The following is a 19,499-nucleotide window of genomic DNA, read 5'->3' on the forward strand; positions in this document are numbered from 1 at the left end:
CTGAATGTAGGCTCAAAGAACACCAAGAAATGCGGAAAACAAGGAACTATTTATTTGAGGCTTTATTTCCTAATATAGACATTAAATTGAACACCTCAATGTTTCAAAATGGCAGAAGAAGAAAATAGAACAAAAAGTCAGTCTCAGTCAAACTCAAATGTTCAAAAAAAAGGTAAAACAATAAAAAAAAACTAATAAAAAAACAAATTCAGAGCTGACTTTAATGGTGTTTTACCTCTCAGTTTCAGAGGGGGGCAATATTTTTATTCAGCTTCAACAAAAGCTGGTTCTCAAAGTTCTTGGAACTTACTCTAGCTCTTTTTGGCCTGAAAATGAGGCCAGCACTGCTAAAAAGACGCTCGCAAGCAGCAGATGCAGGAAGGGGAGTGTTGAGCCTTAAAGACAACTTTAGTAGAGAGGGGAAGGTTTTCAGGACACCCATGTCATCACCAGCATATGTCAGATAGCCATCAAGCACTGCTGGGCCTTGTTGTGTCCGAGACGTCTTCAGTGGCTTGAAGAAATCCTCTTCCTCTGATGAAGTGGAATCACTTGTAAGCTGAGAGTTCTCCTCCATATTTCCCTTTATGAAGTCAAGGCCTACAATACACATTTGGAAATGTTTCTGCAACAATTTAAATTAATCCAAAAGCATTTTAGTGCTTTTAAAATTACGCATATTCACATTTATTCAGTTTAAAATATATTATCTCAGCATTCCACAAAGTTTCCAAAAATTCACACATTACTGATAAAAGTATTTAGAATATTGCCTAATATCCCAAATTATATGCAATACTAGAACACCCATTTTTCCATCTAAATGTTTAAGTTAGTTCTAAAATCAGTTAGCAATTCATTTTTAAAAAAAAAGAAAAAAAAACTATACTAATTAGTATGTCACTGCTCTTCATTTAGTTTTACAGTATATGCCTGTGACTACAAACCGAGGTTGAGGATGGCATCATCAGTTGTCCAATAAGTTTTAAACTTTGGAAGCAGGATTGCAGCTGCAATCAGCTCAGGATTATTGAGCATGTCACCAAAGCGCTTGTTCACACCTTCAAGGATTGCATCTACCAGGCTCTTGCAGAGTTTCATGGATATCTTGGCTCGTTTTAGTTTGGAAACCATGACGTTGAGTGTTGGTAAAAGCCAGCCCATATGCACATTGGTTTCTCCCTGCAAGATATTAATCGCTTTGGCAACAGGGGCCATAGCCGTGACATATTCCCCAAGAAAGGTTCACTCCTGCAGAAAAGGCCTATTAAAAAAACAAACAAAAAACAAAAACAACCTTTTTCAAGACCATTTAAAGTAACTGATTATAGCAAAATATAGATGCTACTCATTTAGGATTTAAATGAATCATAGGATAGTAGAACAATTTGCATTGATTTGTAATGATTTGCTGCCATCCCTCCGGTTTCCCATTTTTGAATGAATACTAAAAAATATCCATTATTTCATCTGACAATTCAGTATGCCTTGATTGTATACAAATATTTACTTTTGCAGGAGGAAAAAGGCAGTCTTTGAAATAAAAAGCAAAGCATCATTACTGTTCATTATAACATTACTCACATGGGGATTTTGAATTCCACACAGAGATTCCGGAAAACACCATCTCCCTTTTCCTTCATGATCTTCAGTATCCTCTCCACTGAAAGAAACAAAGAGTTCCATCGTGTGGCATTTGGACGAATTAACTGCATACTACATTCCTCTTCCATCATCTCTGCAGCTTTGCTGGACCGGCCACTCTTGTTCCACAAGGCCCACCATTTGGAGAAGGATGATCTTGATAACCTTTTGTATGTTTAATCTGATTGAGCAGTGTCAACATCCACAGTGGAAACCAAGTTCAGAAGATGGCAAGCACAACGCTGATTCTTGGGCAAATGAAATTCAAGATCATCCTTGGCTAGAATTTCAGCAACCTCAACATATTCAGTCTCTCCACATTTCTCCCCATCTTCAGTGTCAGATTCATCCTCATCTTCTGATGGGGTTGCTGTTGCATGTTCTGTGTTGTTGCTGTGCATGTTCTCACCTCCATAGACATGAAAGGCTTTCAAAAAATTTGATCCATTGTCTGTTGTTATACAGACAACTTTTTCATGGATCTCAAATTCAGAATGTATGTCATGTATCGCAGCTGCAAGTACATCAAACGTGTGCGACCCCTTTAATTGTCGACAGGCAAGTGCTGCAGAGCATCGCTGTAGATTGTGTGGGTAAATCCAGTGCGCTGTCATACCTATAAAGCTGCACCGCCTTGAACCCCAGCAATCAGTAGTTGTACAGATGTATTCCACCCTGCTCATGGCTTCTGTTACACTTTTCTTCATTCCTCCTGCAGCTTCCTCTATCTTGGTACAGATGGTTGATCTTGATCGTACAGTAGAGTTAGGCTGCAAGTCATGAATCAGGTCCTTGAATTCATCTTTTTCAACCATGCTAAAAGGTTGGAGACCGTACACAATGAATCGCAGTACAGCTTTATCAACGGTCGCTTGAGAAATGATCTTGGTCTCTCCAATTTTGAGTTGTTTCGTTAAGGGCTCCATATTTCTGCTCACATTCTTCCTCTTCTGAGCGATCGAGGTCAGGTTTGAGTAGTTTTTCAAGTGATTAGGATGTTTTCTCTGTATTAAAATTAAACAAAGAGGAGCAGTGTTATTTTTCAACTTAGTAAACTACAGTATGTATAAATTCAATTAAAAATACATCACAAACTCACGGCTAAATGCACCTGATGCAAAATTTATAATTTCAGTGATACATTCATTCACATTGCACAAAAAGAATTAAGCTAAAATACAGTCATGTTGCAGTGGTTTTTGCCATATCAGTAACTGTATTAACTTTTGCTAACATTATGCTTACAATACCATTGTAAAGTGAGACATGATCTGTATAGATTCATTTGACTTAATTCACATTAAATTAATGTTACACTCTTTACACTACATAACATTAGACTCTTACCTCAATGTGTTTCCTCAAATTTGACGATGAATTCTTAAAAGCACTTATTTTCGTGGTTCGTGGCAAACAAAGTAGACACTGCATCCTGTAAGAGCCATTCTGTATATCGGCAAATGAAAACATTTCTTTCAAATAAGGCCATGGATGGTCGTCAGTGCTGGCACTGCTTGATGTGCTGGCTTCGGCGTTGGTTTCATCAGCGGCTGCAGCCACGTCGCTAATTAAACACCTGATATTTGGCAAGCTGCTAATTCACGTGAGAAGCCTCCGGCTGCAGCCTGCGGCCTACCCTACGTCAACCCACGAGCACGTCAATCATGCCGTTCATTCGCCCTTCGTTTACGCAAATCACGCTGACGTTCTGAAGAAGCATTTTACGGCGCCTGGTTTACGCTTTAACCCAGCAGTTTGTTTTACAGTAAAAAAAAATTCTTTTTAGTAAGTGGAAAGAGTACGCTCTAAAAAATATATAAACTACAGTATAGTAAACACATAAACCAGTAACATAACTGTTTATTATCAATTACAGTATTATTACGAATTATGATTTTTTTTATAATCGTATAGGAGCACCCTCATGTATGCGGTCCGAAACGTCGCTATGCGGTGCATGACGGTGCTTCATTCATGGTCATAACGGTCACATGGTGGGCACATTAGGACTGTATTTAAACGTTTTAGGACTATTTACCCTTGTTTATGTCGCTGTAGGATGTCCATAATATAATTTCAATCCAATATCAATCTAATGCTTGTCTGTGTTGATTGGTTAATATATTGATTGGTGTATTAGTATAGCCGGAGAGTAATAAAACCCATTGCAATCAAGTATACAGTGCCTTATAAAAGTATTCAGATATCACCATTTTACTCAATTACAAAGGATAGTTAAACGTTTTCCAAATGAGCATTTTATTGCATTTCCAAAGGCACTGCAAGTTATTTCTGTGCCAACATTAACATTAAATAAACTTATAATTTAATGTCGATATAGATGACAAATTATTCAATAATGATACAGAGAACAAAAAAATATATATTTTATATGATTTATTCAAATTAGATTTCAGTCTTTTCATGTTCTGAATCTAAGGGCAATTCTTAAGGGTATTTCAAGCAAAAATGGAGCACTCATAGTAATAAAATAATGACTTGAATTACACCATGATAATTATCAATATCGTTTGATATGATCATGATAAAAATATTTTTGCTATATCGCACAGCCTTAATGTAGGTATGTGAAGAGAAATTTAAAACTCAACCAAATTAAATGCCAATCAGTGTTGGGGAAAGTTACTTTTAAATGTAATATATTACAATACTGAGTTACTCCCCCCAAAAAGTAACTAATTGCATTACTTAGTTACTTTTTATGGAAAGTAATGCGTTATATTACTTTTGAGTTACTTTTGCGTTACTTATTTCTTACCTGGCTAAAGCTTTTTGTTGTTCAGGCCTTAGAATTATTATTTCATTTTCTTTTAAAAACACATATATAGAATAATAATATAGAATTATATAATATTCTCAGAACTTTCAGAGCTATGCATGCCATTTAAAAAAAATCTCAACATTAATTATTGAAAGTTGAAAATTAATGTGTTTGTTAAGTTTTTATTTTTGTTTTGGTAGGCTATGGCCTACATAAAGTAAATTCACTGTCCAATGAGATAATAAAGAGTGCAATATAGGCTAGATAATTGCCATTGTGAAATAAGTTATATTAGGGCAAAAGACAGATCTTAAACATTTAAAATGTTTAATAACTTTTTAGAGAACAATGAAATTGTACTACTCAAGTGATCTGAATTCCTTAGTTCAATTTTTATCAGATTATTCAAGTCAGCCTATGTGTTTCTATGATGCTTCAAAAACATTATTTCTCTGTTCACGCTCCACTTAATCTGCCAATGAATTCAACGATCTTATCAGATCTCCAGCCGCCATGTTTCAAACGACCTAAACGTAACGCGCTTCCGCCAATCCCCGCCTTGACGCAATGATTGCCGTAGGGTGGGCGTGGTCAGCTCGGAATGCATTTTCAAAGCAGCACTGAGTGCGTGATTCTACGTGACTACGTTCGTTTTAATTAAATATTTTTTTAAGCAAATTAATTAAAATAGAAAAGTAACTCGCGCTACTTTTTTAAAAAAGTAACTCAAATATTGATGTGTAAATTTATAAAGTAATGCGTTATATTACTCGTTACTTAAGAAAAGTAATATTATTACGTAACGCACGTTACTTGTAACGCGTTACCCCCAACACTGATGCCAATGGTACCATTGGAAAGAGCTTGAATAAACAAAGACAATGACACCAAAATCACTCATATCTTAACAAATAAGGAAATTATTGGCAAAAGAAGTTCGCTAATTAGCCCTATTTTTTAAAATGGAATGTGTGTAGGAAACTGTGACCAAATACCTAACTTTTTATATAAAAATGCTTGTAGTTTCCTTAATAATAAAGATATCTCAATGAAACTTTCAGGGAAGGTGTATCTCCTTATATTCTTCAATCTGAAAGAATAATATATATTCCAAGTATGTCCTTAGTCTGAAATAAAATTGATACAAGGTGAAGACTGGAATGATGTATCAACAGGCGCCGCTGTTGGTTTAGGTCACGTGACCATGTGAATAACTCTTATCTTCTGCTTAATTAAATGCGACTTAGTGGATATAATCATCTTTTTCACATCTTAAGATATTTCCCTAATATCATGGCATATTGATGCAACAAATCACTGATGAACATACAGCAGATTTCAGGATTTTTGGCCCGTGACGATCCTGTATGCTGCCGGTCCTGGTCAGTAAACTTTTTTTCTGATCCATAGAAAGCTATGAAACTGCAGGATTAGAAAGATGAAATGATAAACAATATGTCAATTTAGCTTTCAAAAGCGTCACTTAATCCTTTGAAGTGGTTTTTGTATGTTGAAATCGAGTGTATTTTTCAACGTTTCCGGAAAAGGTCTAAATGTACACGGAATTGAAAAAATCAAAACGGAGGACGAAGAGGGGTTCCTCATCTATGTTATCAGTGGGAATACCGCGGAATTCCGCAATGCGATACAATAAGAATGCGTATTTTCCGGGGTATACCCAGCGCTCAGATGACCCGATGGTGGAACAGGAATCTGGAACAAAAAAGGCGGCCATGTTGGTCGCGCTCTTCACATACCTACTTAATGGATGCTACCACAGTGGCTTTGCTAACTAGTTAATAACTAGTAACCCATAGGAAGCAAGCTGAACAGTTGTTTGAGCAGACAGTAATATCTGATGACGCACAAAGTCTTTAAGTGTCAAGTCTTGTTAACTACATGGAAGCTATATTATCAGCAAGAAGGTCTTTACCTAGTTACCATAGTTTTGGTAGTGAGTCGGCTAGATAGTCAGCTAACTGATGGAAACGTTTAACCAGCAGCAAAACAACCACAAACAACCATGCGGGTCCCACAGTAAAATCTTTGTGCAGTAATTGACAGTCAATAGTGTGTCTAGCAGAAACATTAACAAACAAAATAATAAATAATAGATAGCACTGTTATTACACTGGGACACTAAAGATTTTTAACTTAATGACATAACAGGTACTACAACGATTCCGTTCTGCGAGTTCGCTTTGGCTTCTGCTTTAAGACGTGTTGGACAAGGGCGTGGCTTTCGCGGTACGAATGGGCCGGGTTGGATGTGGGCGGGGTTGGATGTCCAACCCCGCCCTCCTGCAGGCTGCAGCCAGACATACTTGAAGAAATTAGCCGTGGTAGATAAAGATCCTGACTTGTCGCACGCAATCACAATGTAGCGAGTAACGGTAAGCGTCCGTTCAAATGTAGTGGAGTAAAGAGTACATATATTCAGTCACAAATGTAGTGGAGTAGAGAGTAAAAGTTGCTTATATTTTTGATACTCAGTACAAGTACAAAGTAGCCAAAAAAATACTTAGGTACAGTAACGAAGTCCATTTACTCAAGTACTTTACACCACTGCTGCACGGGGCTAAGGAGACACTGTTTACATGCCGGCGTCATGTTGAAGTCCTCCTGTGGCCAGCTTGATGTGGGTCAGACCTGCCCACTGAGTGCTGAGGTCTACAGAGCTCATAGGATTGGTATCAAGCCACATCACTCAATTCTAATAGGCATGGATGAGCACCCATTTGGAGGAAGCTGTAATGCTATAATATTATATCATCCATGCACATCTAATTTGCTGAAAAAGCTGAATTCTACTGATGCTACACACCGCCCTAGGAGCCCACAGTGCCCCCTGTTGACACCAGTGTCAGTCGCAGGAAAAGTCTGATTTCCATGGGGGGGGGGGTTTCTGGCAATGGTCAAAGTTGTCAACCAGGGTGGGGGATGGAAGTAGTAATGGTAAAAGTTGTCCATCGAGGGAAACAATCCATTGGGAGGACAGACGATCTGTAACACTTTTTGGTGCCACAGGCAGTCATTTAGGGGGGACCCAATGGTTGCTCTCATTTGTTTGTTTTTTGCATTGATGTCCTGTAGAGGGTACTAGGCTGAGCACTACCACCTCATCAGATAGTAGTGCCTCATCAGATGTTCACAAGGCCAGAGGATGATGTCAGGCTCCAAGTAGAGTCTGGAAGCCGGGATTGTTACATGGCTGCACTGGGCCGGAGCCACCGTCAATAGCACAGACCTCACTTTCCCATTATAGGTCACTTGTGGCACCGCAGAGCTGTGTGAAGCTGCAACAAAACAGCCTGGTGCTCCGAGCCACCCCCTGGTTCTGCCGGCAGGTACACACGTTGCACATCAAAGTGCATCTCCAGCATGATTCTAATGTGAAATAATCATGTCCCTAAATAGCAGGCGCTGTTTACTCCGAAACATTCCGTGGGGAGCTGTCCCACTTCCCTACATTCTCACAGTGGTGCACTGGTCTGTGTTTTTTTTGTGGGGGTAGGGCATAGACTTGCACTTCTTTCTATGTAGCTAACAGGGACCAAGAAAGAATATTTAGGAGGGTGGGATTTCAGCTTTTACTGTAGGTAAAATGAAATACTTTTTCTCTGTCATCAGATCCAGTAAATATGTACTGAACTGGCCCTGAGTGTCCAAAGCATATCTCCTGTCTCTGTGTTATTAAACTGGGATGTTTACTTTCTAAGAAAAGGTTACAGTTATTGTTTATGGTCTGTAGTCCCCAAGTACCTGTGAGTCTCATGTTGGATTCCTGTCACAGTGTCTGTGTTATTTTTGAGCCGAAAGTCCTGATTCACATCACACGCGTAAAATCGCTAAATGAGCCTCTCCTTACACTGACACACGGTGATACACAGTGCCGCATAGCGCTCAGCGCAAACGGGTCGGGAGACCAGGATGGAGACGGTGCTCTTCAACTGTGGGGACTCTTCTTCAGAAACGCATCTGCAGGAGCTGGATATTATAACAGGCTGATTCAGAAAAAAATATGAACCTATGCATCACTGTAAATGTATCTAATGGTTTATGACCTCCTAGTCTTTCTTGTTGTTTTCCAGTGGTGACACTTTCAGCCAGTTTGATGCGACTGCCTACACCACGACAGTGTGTGTATTGTGTGAGTATTTTCTTACTGACCCATGGGCTGCAGATGAAACTTCCCCAACGCTGGGGGCTTCATTTGGGCAATTCATGAAGTCTCAGCACACTAGTAATCGTTGTTCTGCTGAACTTGCAACAAGACCTCTCCCCATCACATCCCTCCATAATCCACAGTCCTGTCAATAGGAGCTACATCTTAGATCTGAGCACAGAGCCCAGGCTTTGGGAGTGACGTAGGAAATGTGTTGGTAATGCGGGCATCTGGGGTCTTGGTTATTGGGTGTCCTGTAGAGGTCTCGAATCAGCAGGATTCATACACTCATGTAATGGGTTCAGTGAATTGATGTCCATTTGCGGGCCCTATCTTTTGCAGACAGCAAGTCCTGCTCTTGCCCATACTGTCTTACCACAGCTGCATGTTTGCTCATCCTACCATACAAATCAGGGATTTGCATATAGGTAATTCCCTGAAAGTTATGTAAACAACTTTGATCGTCATATTTTTTTAAGACAGCCATCACTCTTTTGAATAATAGAATTTCTTTATTTTATCCTGGCATAATCAGAAAGCTGAGCTAAAGAGGCGGGTCTCTAAGGCTACGTTCACACTGCCAGCCACATTGTTCAATTCCGATTTTTTGCTCAGATCGGATTTGTCTATCTTGACGGTTCACATTCATAGGTACAAGTGACCTGTATCTGACTGTAATGTGAATGCATCAGTCCCCCGAAACGTCACACATGCGCACATTGATACGTTTTTACACGGGTAAAAAGCTGGTCATAAAATTGGCACGTTGTGCGGCCATGCCCGCTGCGCTGATTCGAGTCTTTTGCCTCTTTAAACTTTGACTAAAGACTCTTTATTTTTCTTTGGCATTGTAGCCACGTTCGTGTCCACGCTGTGCCATTTATTTGGCAATTATTTCAAATACTACTCTATTACGATAGGTTCCTTCCAGTTTAACTTGAACAGATTTATTTCCCCAAATATCAATTAAATCCCCACCTTCTCCATCCTTCCACTGACTGTTATCGCAGCTCTCCTCCATTTTTACCTTCCTGCGCTGCCGGTGCAGGCTGATGTCAGCACATGCGTATAAGCAAAAAGCCACATGAATTCCGATTTGAGCGTTCACATTCAGGTCGCATGGCCACGAATCGGATTCGTATCCAATTTAGTACCACATATGAAAGCGGCACAAATCCGATTTGAAAAGATCAGATTTGCGTGTCTACACAGCCCTGAAAAGATCAGATCTGTGTCACATTAAGGCAAAAAATCTGATTTGAGTCACTTCAGCATGGCAGTGTGAACGTAGCCTAAATATGTTTGCATTCTGCCATGCTACCCACCATGGCTGATTTGTATAAACTCACTGGCAGCGGGATACTTTAGCTTTTGGGCCTGTTTTGCTTACATCCCATTTCTGTCCTAGTGCTTTTCATTTCCCTGTTGACCCCAGTGAGATTAAGGCCCAATCGCCCCCTCACTCGCCCTCCAGAAGGTCAGCCCTACAAAACTGTTGTAAGGGGACTTACAAAAAGGATTTAGTGTACCGATCCTGGGCCGGGCTTATGTTCAGCATCCTTTGGACAGTGTTTGCCAAATCAAGCTGTGCTTGATTTGTTGTCCTTGTTGTCACTACGGTAGCTTGCATGTATCTCCTGAGCCAATAGGATTTTCCTGCGAGTTTCCTACTCCAGAGGCAGGCCCTCTAAATGCGGTCACTGGCCTTACCCATAGCTGTCAAGTCTCCCGTTTTGGCCGGGAAACTGCCGTATTTTACCCCTCTTTCCCACCGTCCTCTCGTATTAGTATTTTCCCGTAAATTTCCCGTATTATCATAAAAAATTTCCTCTGCCTCTCCAAACTGAACTGTCAGTAGCCTCGCACGATCTGCCACCTGCAGTAGTCTGCCGGTCATTTACAACATTAACCAGGTCATAAATGCGGAGGTTAAAATGGCAATGCTGTGTGCCAAAAACAAAGTTACTTTCACCTTCTGTGACGACTTCAACAAGGATACAAAGTCTGCAACAAATCTGTATAAGTCATTAGTGAATGCCAGAGAGCCACATGAGTGAACATGACAAATTAAAAGAAAGTGTGTAATGAAAATAAAATATAAATGACAAGTGGTTATTTTAGATTTCTTGTACACCTGTCTTAAAACGTAAGGGATACTGGAGCTTGGTTGGGGTGGTGGGATGGCTCGCAGTGGGTGCCTTTTGGGATCAACCTTACCTGTCTCACGCTTCTGCTATGAAGCTGGGCAGGAGTTGGCAGAGTGCAGGTGGCTCCTTAGGTAGCTTTTAAAATATTTTTGATCCATATGGGTCCCTTCATGTAGCAGATCTCTTTACTGTTTACTTTGTCTGTATGGTCCTTGTTTGATACTCCTACATTTTTGACAACGTTTTGGGATCATAAGCTCTTTTAACTTCCTTTAATGGTCCGTGGGTTGGGACGATAATAGACTCCCTCACTGACACCCCCACTTCTGACCATAGGGGGGATAAAAGCTGTAACAGCAATCAGTGTTGCCATTATTGCATGGAAGACCAAGTCTGTGTAGGGGGTACCTGGATCAATCAGCTTCTTTTCTTCTGCCTTTCCTGGTTAATTAATTTGTCTAAATGTCATTTGAGTAGACACAAAGGAATGACATGTTGTTAGAGGTTTGGCCTGATGTGCCCATGTCCTACTAGAAATGAGCTCCCTGCCATTTTCTGTTTCAGTTGAGATGAGTGTGGATGAAAAGTGCAAGAAGTAATCATCATCTTACATAAGAGGTCGGTGTTTTGCCCTAAGACTTATGGAATGGCCGTGCCAATCAGGTATCGTCAGTTCCCGCTTTCTGAGTCAGCTTTGAAACATTTATTCATGGCTCTGTATCTCCTGACAGACCTCAAATTGTGATAGCAGACTTCTGAAGTGGAATAATCAGTTTACCATTGTCTATCCATCTGGCTGTTTTTATGAGTATATTTTTTCCTTCCAAAAATGGGGTCCTGCTCTTTTGAAATGTTTCCTTGTGAATGGTGGACTGGAAGTTACACCATCCAAAAAACTCACTGTCATGAACTGAGAGCTGTCAAACCTGCTTCGTCCCATAGTTTGCATGGCTGCCACATGATAAGGCCTGCAAGATATCTCTAGTTGTTCTGTTTGGGTTGGGATGCTCCTGTGACTCTGCTCAGAAGCATCTCATATCACCACAGTGATGGTGGTTTGTCTGTGTCATCCAGCCTAAGATCTGGCTTCCAGCAGCCAGGCTTTCTTATGCTATGCATGTTTGCTGTGCATGGGTCTATGTGTATGGGTGTGTGTGTCTGTGTGTGTATGTGTGTGTACACTACATCTTTCAGGTATAGGATTATTCATCAGAGGACTGAGAGATGTATTACAGAGACCAAAAAAACTAAGTAATATTCAGGGAGGTTTAATTACTATGTTCATTGATCTACTAAGCTGATTGCATAAAATAAAAGGATTGGATTAAATTAAGTATTAACCCCACTCAAAAAAACCCTTTATACTAAAGTGCTTGAAAAATACATTTCATTTGAATAATATAGAATATTTTTGATGATAACTCTGTCATGGATTTCTTACATTCAGACAGATTGTAGTAGCAAATATTAAGTCTGCATATTTACATGTATTAGTGTGCGTTTTTGCTTGATACAGCACTGTAGGTCTTCTGAGTTTGATGTCTTAATTCCCTCTGTGACAGTGCCTCTTGCCTAAAAGAGAAAACCCATGAAGATTGTATAGTGCATTGTGGGTATTTCAGGACTCCTCTATATTATGGGGCTTTCTAATTCAATTAAAGGTGAAAAAATAGATGTAAGAACGCTAGTGAAGTAACCAGTAGAGTAGCCATGTAAGGTATGCTTTGCTTCATCTGGGATGTGTGTCTCATATGGTTAAACTAGCCGTGGTTGTGTTGCTGTCTGGGAAACTGGATGTAAATTGCAGCAGGACCGAATCATAGAAGGTGTCTGTGGGAATGCAGTGTGACCTCATGTGGGCCAGGCTGGGCTAAATCAGGCCAGACGTGTACATAAACTCCACAGTGACCCTATCAGGTCCCTGCACCTGCTCACCCAGTGTTACTGTGAGCAAGGTACCCTTCCAAGGGCCTTTGAGAGACCTGCCAGCCACTTCTATGTGAGGAATTTTCCACTCTTTGGGGGTCCCTCAGCCCTCTCTGAGTGACAGGGCAGAGCAGCAGGCATCACTGGGCCAGGCAGCTGTGTGCTTTTGGTGCTGCCCATTATACTTTACAGCCACACTTCCAGAATCTTACCCACACTGGCTATTTGTTTGATTTTTCAAAAATACTGGTCTTGCTAATGCCATTTTCAGCCAGCATGTTGGTGCCATGAGGGCACATGTGGTACCCCCATGGTCTCTGTGTCATGGTGTAAATATATGCACCTGATCAGCTGAGAGTCTCACTGGGCTTCAGATGACCTCAGTGCCTTCAGGGGTAACTGTGGGCACTAGGTGACCCTCTCCAGGTTGCAGATCCACATCCATAAGCACATTCATACACCAGTGGCAAAGGCTGCAACCCTCTGGTTGCCGAACAATAGCACTACCTCCTGCACCAGCAGCACCACCATCTTCTCCTACAGGTAATATAGGTAATTTAAAGACTCCAGTTAATCTGTGGAGAAGATTCATACTGCATGCTCCTCAAAGAGAGAGGAGATGGGATTCAGATTAGAGGTCGACTGATATGGGTTTTTCCAATAGCCGATATTTAGGATTCAGAGTTAGCCGATGGCCGTTATATGCTGCCGATTTTTTTTGCCCGATAATTAGACGTTTTCCCCTCTATTTGCATGGTAAATAATTAATAATAACAAACGATACACAAAATTTCTCAGTTTAGCATTTATTGAATACTGACTTGTGTAAATTTAAATATAAACTTAAATAACAAATTACAGAGAATAACACAATACAACTTGAAAACAATAACTTCAACTTATAAACAATAAAAATAGCAGCATCAGAATCTCTTCTAGTGCACAATATAGCAGCAAACTCCTCATTTCTGAGGGAAGAAAAAATTGTAAACAATACAAAAAGGAATGTGCATGTTATCTTCAGTTTTAATCCCAGCTGCAGCTGCTGCTTTTTCTTTCTGTGCATCTTTATAAGCCTGGAGGTGGTGACACTTCAGGTGACTCCACAAATTGGTGGTGTTTTTTTTTTTTTTACCTTCTTCAGCTCCCAAGCTCACCAGTCTGCTGCAGATATTGCACCTGGCTTTTCCTGGTGTTGGCTTGGTGAAATGCTTTTTTTTCAGCCATCAGACAGCAATTACTAAAACAGAAGAAAAAAAAATGCAAGGTTAGTATTTTTATTATAGTGCCTTCATCTTCAATTCGTTCAACAATTCCAGTATTCCATGCACATTAAAACGATTACACTAATACATTTTGAAAGAAAAAAAAACACTAAGTGCATTATGGTATGATGAGTAGTGTGCAAGGCCAAAAACCTTTCACTAACATGTTGTTTATGTTCTTAGCAGACAGCTTACAAGCCAAATTCACAATCAGAATCTAGCGATGGCAGAAAATAATAAAATAACTTTGTCGTATTACACAGCATTGTATACAAGGACAACGTAAGCCCCTAGTGATTGTGACGTTGTCGACGGATAAGTGTGTATAAAGGACAGATGTTTAATGAGGAAACTAACTGCGCAAAGTCGTGCACTTTTTATCTAGGCGTCTGACAAATTGTTCGAATCTCCGCTCTCAAATGCAAAAAATTGCACAGAAAGACCATTGTCAGCATCAGCTCAATGAATGGTAACCAAGCATTCGAACAAAGTTTTCTCCGCCATGCATTGTTCTTAGCAGCTATGTGTCTCCGAGGACGGTGCTGTCTGTGATCGAGGCAGAGTAACGCAACTCTCACATACGCTGCAGTGTTTGAGAGAGCTGCCTCCTCCGCCCCACACACAGAGAGTAAAACTCTCCGACGCAAGGGAAAAAAAACTGAACTGTTAACATCGGGCTGATATGGTAATAATTAAAATTTTAACAATTAAAATGATTTTTAACGATTAAAGAATGTCTGTGAGCCCACCAACAAGCGCACAAAACTAACTCTGTCAGAATCAATGATCCTTAACGTTACCTGTAAGCTACAATTGGTTGAAGGCTCATTATCATTACGCCAGTTCCCGACAGCGTAATTTGCGTTATCTTTCAAAAGTGCTCGCGTTTTCTTTTAAAACAACATTTCATGGAAAACCAGTTAAATAAGTCTTTGAAAGATCAGAATTTAAGCCTTAACGTTTTCTCCCAGGACTCTTCCAAAACTTCTGGCTGGGGTCTTACACAAGGCAGCATGGGTCACGTGTTCCACAGCAACAATAACACTGGGCTGCCCGCAGACGTGCCTATCTGTAAATCGGCGTACTACATTCAGATATCGGTCAATGCCGAAACATTAAAAAATGCCAAATATCGGGCTGATATTTCGGCCGGCAGATATATCGGTCGAACTGCTTAAATAAAATGACTTCATATACAAGTACAAATTACAACACAATTGTGAAAAAAGTAGAGTTATGGCTGATAATTACAGGGGCCTCACTGATTGTGGGTGGCCCAGCTGGGCTAGTCAGAGTGAGCTGTACCAATGTGTGGATCCTTTCTATAGACCCTGTCTAAAGCTGCCAGCAATCTGGAGCTATTTAACCCTAGGAGGCAGAAGGAGAAATTTGACTGATATGCCCTTAAATTGTATAGGAATAGTCCAGAAACACCAAACAACCATGTCTTTAACTTAGGGAAAAAAACACTTCTGACTTTATCCTTCAATGGTTTCATATCCTCTGGCTTCTTAAAACTATACCTTCTCATACATTTTACGTCATTGTTTTTCAATAGGATTGTTGGGAAGCAAGAACATATATCAGCTCTTAATGAGAGGACTTTGGGCTACAACAGAAATGTTTCTTTTTCAATTGCTATTTTGCACTGATCAAAAGCAAACAATCAGACATATAGTGCTTATATGGGAAGGGAGTGTGATATGACCTAATTTGTAGCCGCTCTGTTTTTGAGCAAATGTGAAGTTTTCATCCTGACTTCATGAATATTGCATAAAGGCAAAAATTGGACTTGACACAAAAAATAACAGACCGAATAATCAAGTGTTTCAGATAATATCACAGCCATACATTGTAGTCAGTAGCAGAGTTTGAGGTCATTTGTTTTAGCTTTTTTACATTGCATGATGAGAAATAAAAGGTGGTGTCGCAGGACCCCTGTGCCTGAGAGCATATCTGGGGCCTGACGTGGTCCCCAGGAGTACAGTGCATGCCATGGGGGCGTGAGAACTTGTGGAGAGGAAAGAGGAAAAGGAAAGCAATAATTTGTGGCTGGAACTTCTTGACTGATTTATCTTGACACTCTCCCATCTGCCTTGGGCTGGACAGGACCCCATTCAAAGCTCTCATGAAGTTAGCATAGCAGGATGCCTGAGATAAGAGCCTGGCATTGTATTCCCTCGAGGGTGTTGCTGAGAGGCTAGCATAGTCATGACAGGAGGGCCTGTGATGGGCTCTGGACATGTGTAAGCACTCAGTAGATGGTCTCGCACAGATGGGAATGATTTCCCGGTTAACGTTTTTCCAATGCTTTGTTGTGCAAGGTTGAGGTTTCTCTGGCTGAACACTGCAAGGTGTCCCTGTCCTCTCTGACCACCTGTACCAACATGCTGTGTGTTTTCCACAGAGGTAGATTAAGTATGATTCTTTCACAACTCAATGACAAGGACAATATCCACCTCAGGGTGGGACAGACCACTTCCTCACAGGATTCTTACTGTATGTTTGACAAATGTTCTCGCATCTTTCAGTGGCACAAGATCCTGGATGTCCTAGGACAAGTAATGGTAGGGTGGTGTATCCACTAATGGATTAGCCTAGGTACTTGGGAGTCCAGTAATTTTATGGCAGTGATCCTTAGGCTTTCCAAAGACACTGGATGATTGTCATCTTTTGTTAAGAAAGGATGATCATTGAGAAGTTGACAACCCAGAGCACACACTATAGCATGCTTTTTTTTATGACCTGTGACCTGTCTAGTTGGCCTTCAGTCACTTTCATAAATTTGCCTTGTTATCCTGAGCAGACAATATCCACAGGCAAACACCATGCATATCCTCATTAAATCTTAACAAATTACACCAAAATTGCATGGGCATCTCCAGTTCCATAATCAGTCCTCCAATTAAAAGTAAGATTGATGTTTTTTTTCTCTTTGATGTTGTACATAAAATCATAAAATGGAAAAATAACTTAATTAGCTTAGAAACCTGGGTTGTAGGGCTGGTCAGAAGCATCCTTAAATATTTGATGATGTTTCTCTGTGGTGCATTGAGATGCTCCCGGCTTCGAGTTTTAATTTCTAAGCAAAGTGTTTTGGTTCTGAGAGTCAGCTGTCATCAGATCTATGGTCCTGTCGCTGGTGATAAAGATGACGCAGTGGAATGTAGCGGATGTGCGTAAAGGGGCTCTGGGCAACTGTCTGCGTCTCCCTGCCCTTAGAGCTTAATTGACAGTGGAGGCAGCCATGTTCAGGTCATACAACTTACTGACGTTATCAGTTAGTCGCATTCACATGCAGCAACCATTTTTTTTCATTAATCACTTTAAGACAATTACCTCAACTGTTTGATTTACCTTTGTTAGAAAAGAAGGAGGCACAGATTTAGGGCTTCTTTGTAATATATTGTTCTGAAGTGTAAACACTTATCTCTGGTGTGCTATGAAAGATAGCCAATGCTTTATTTTTGTTTTTAATATTTTTTTTTACCCTAATTTTCATTGGTTTATCAGTCCTTCAAGGACAATTATGTTCCGTTGGTCTGTGCTGGCACAGAGCTGACCGCCCTGCCTCAGAAGTATGAATATGAGGTTGGATAATATATCAGTCCAAGGTCTTGGGCAATAATGGCACATTGTGTATCAGGGTTACAGCAGGTGTGTGTCTCACCATAATGACCAAATAGTCTTCTTGGGTTCTCTCCTAGTCATTGGTGTCCCCTGTTCTAATGAAATAGAGATGTCAAACATGTCTCTGTGTAAACAGGCAATCCAGTACTCAACATCCCGCAGCCTAGACAGTTCTGTCAGCTTGTGAGTGACCAGTAAAGATCTTCCCATTGTTGTTCCTTCATCATGCTACTATAAAACATGACCTTGCCACAAGTGTTTAGCTGAGCTGACCGCAGATTGGAAATGTGACCCAAGATCTCTGTGGCTAAGTTTATCTCTGGGAGGTGTTTGTGGCCTTTGAGGTAAATGAACAAAGCCCTTCCTCTGCCAACCACATTTGCCTTCACTTCCAGCTGACTTTGTTGTGTGAGAAAATCAGTGCTGCATTACTTCAAATTTGAGGCATTAGTTTAGTTTGGCACATCCTGAGTCTGGAACATGGTTTTGTCTAACTGGTATAGCTATTATTAGTGAGCGTGGGCAGGAGTTTGAGGAGATTCTGTATTGCTTATTGATGTGATGGGCTTATATTAGAACAGCCAAGGAAATGGCCCTTACATGTTCCTCCACCAGCTAGCTGCACCTTCTAAGTAATCAAATTCTTTCATCTTTGTCCAGTGACCCTCTGTAATTGTCAGGTAAACCCCATTGATTTCTCGTCACTGTCTGGGAAGTAGGCTTTGTACGCTGTCATCAGCTTTTAAGTGGAAGTTCATCACTTACACCGCCCACACACCTTCAATGGCTGTCAAATTGCACCCCGGGTAGCTGGCAAGTCACATGACTATAGCCTGCAATGTTTCTGACAGTGAGGTTTGACATTCTCCAAAAAGAGGAAGAATTAATAAATACCTATAGAGGGTCTTTTAGTTCATATTGTGCAATTTTCTGCTTTGACAAACTGCTGCTTGTTGTACATCCTCTGGGTATGGCTGACAGTTGTAGGTATGTGTATTTGTCTGAGGAGTTAAATCTGCTGATCATTTAAGATTGCAGTGTGGAATTCTCTGTTTGAGTTTCACATTTGAGCTCTTTGTCGGCTGGTCATTAGTTGGAAGCTCAGTCTGGCTTCACTTGTGGCCTCTTGACAGCTGCACTCTTGTCTTGTACTGTCTGCCTCACTTATACCCTCATTTGGACAAAAGCTGCTAAATAAACCGATGTAAATATGGAGCCATGGGCTTAAATTGAGACCCAATTCAGTGACTCTCTCTGGGATAGTCTCAGAACCTTTTCACAGTTCGCCTGGGGGTTGACAGATGGAACTCTTTGGTTCTCTGCATTAAGAACCTTTACTGTACCTTGATTTTTCTTGTTGAGGCTCTGCAGTCCATGCTATGCCTGAAGTCATCAACATTGTGTAGTCTGCAATCTCAGATGAGGTTAAGCAACCTCTCTTACCCTGGGGAAGCATCGTTTTAGTTAAAGCTTCTAACTTCAAGTGATGTTTAAGCTTCTGCACGTATATTAAGTTCTGTGAAGCTCCTGTGGTATGGTTAGCTTAAAAGCTGTACCATAGTCCTCTGCACTGGGAGGAAACCCATATTAAGTAGGACGCCATGCCTTTCTTTGCTGGCACTCCCAGCCTGTGAGGTCTCTGCGAATGTAATGATGGCTTGGATGTGTGACTTCCTGTACGAAACCTGCTGGCTGTGAGCCGTGTGGGAGGAGAGAGGGAGAAAGAGGGAGGTGTGACTTCCTTTCTGGGCACAGAAGGGCAAAGTCTGCTGTTGACTTCACCGGGACTTTTGGGGGTTCTGGAATCTGCAGAGTGACAGAATCAGTGATAAGGATTCCTCTACCAAACCCACCACATCCCTTCTCTTTTGAAGCTTGTGCATGGTGTCAGCTTGGCATCTGGCTCCTGGAAGACATGAGATCGCTCTGCATTCTTCTAT

At 40.8% G+C, this 19,499-nt stretch overlaps 1 protein-coding gene and 2 long non-coding RNA genes across 7 annotated transcripts in view; 1 reads left to right on the top strand and 2 right to left on the bottom strand.

The window, feature by feature from the left end:
* tspan9a (tetraspanin 9a) overlaps positions 1–19,499 on the top strand; it is a 159,520-nt gene that overhangs the window by 99,548 nt on the left and 40,473 nt on the right. The window lies entirely within an intron of this gene.
* LOC140588322 (uncharacterized) lies at positions 40–3,408 on the bottom strand. The gene is made up of 3 exons (XR_011989687.1): positions 2,992–3,408; positions 1,585–2,648; positions 40–1,264 (listed from the first exon to the last, which is right to left on the bottom strand). It is a non-coding gene; the product is annotated as an uncharacterized lncRNA (long non-coding RNA).
* Positions 13,762–15,298, bottom strand: LOC111834696 (uncharacterized). The gene is made up of 2 exons (XR_002836058.2): positions 14,730–15,298; positions 13,762–13,904 (listed from the first exon to the last, which is right to left on the bottom strand). It is a non-coding gene; the product is annotated as an uncharacterized lncRNA (long non-coding RNA).

Source organism: Paramormyrops kingsleyae, chromosome 3 (assembly GCF_048594095.1).
Source record: "Paramormyrops kingsleyae isolate MSU_618 chromosome 3, PKINGS_0.4, whole genome shotgun sequence".
Taxonomy (NCBI): Eukaryota; Metazoa; Chordata; class Actinopteri; order Osteoglossiformes; family Mormyridae; genus Paramormyrops; species Paramormyrops kingsleyae.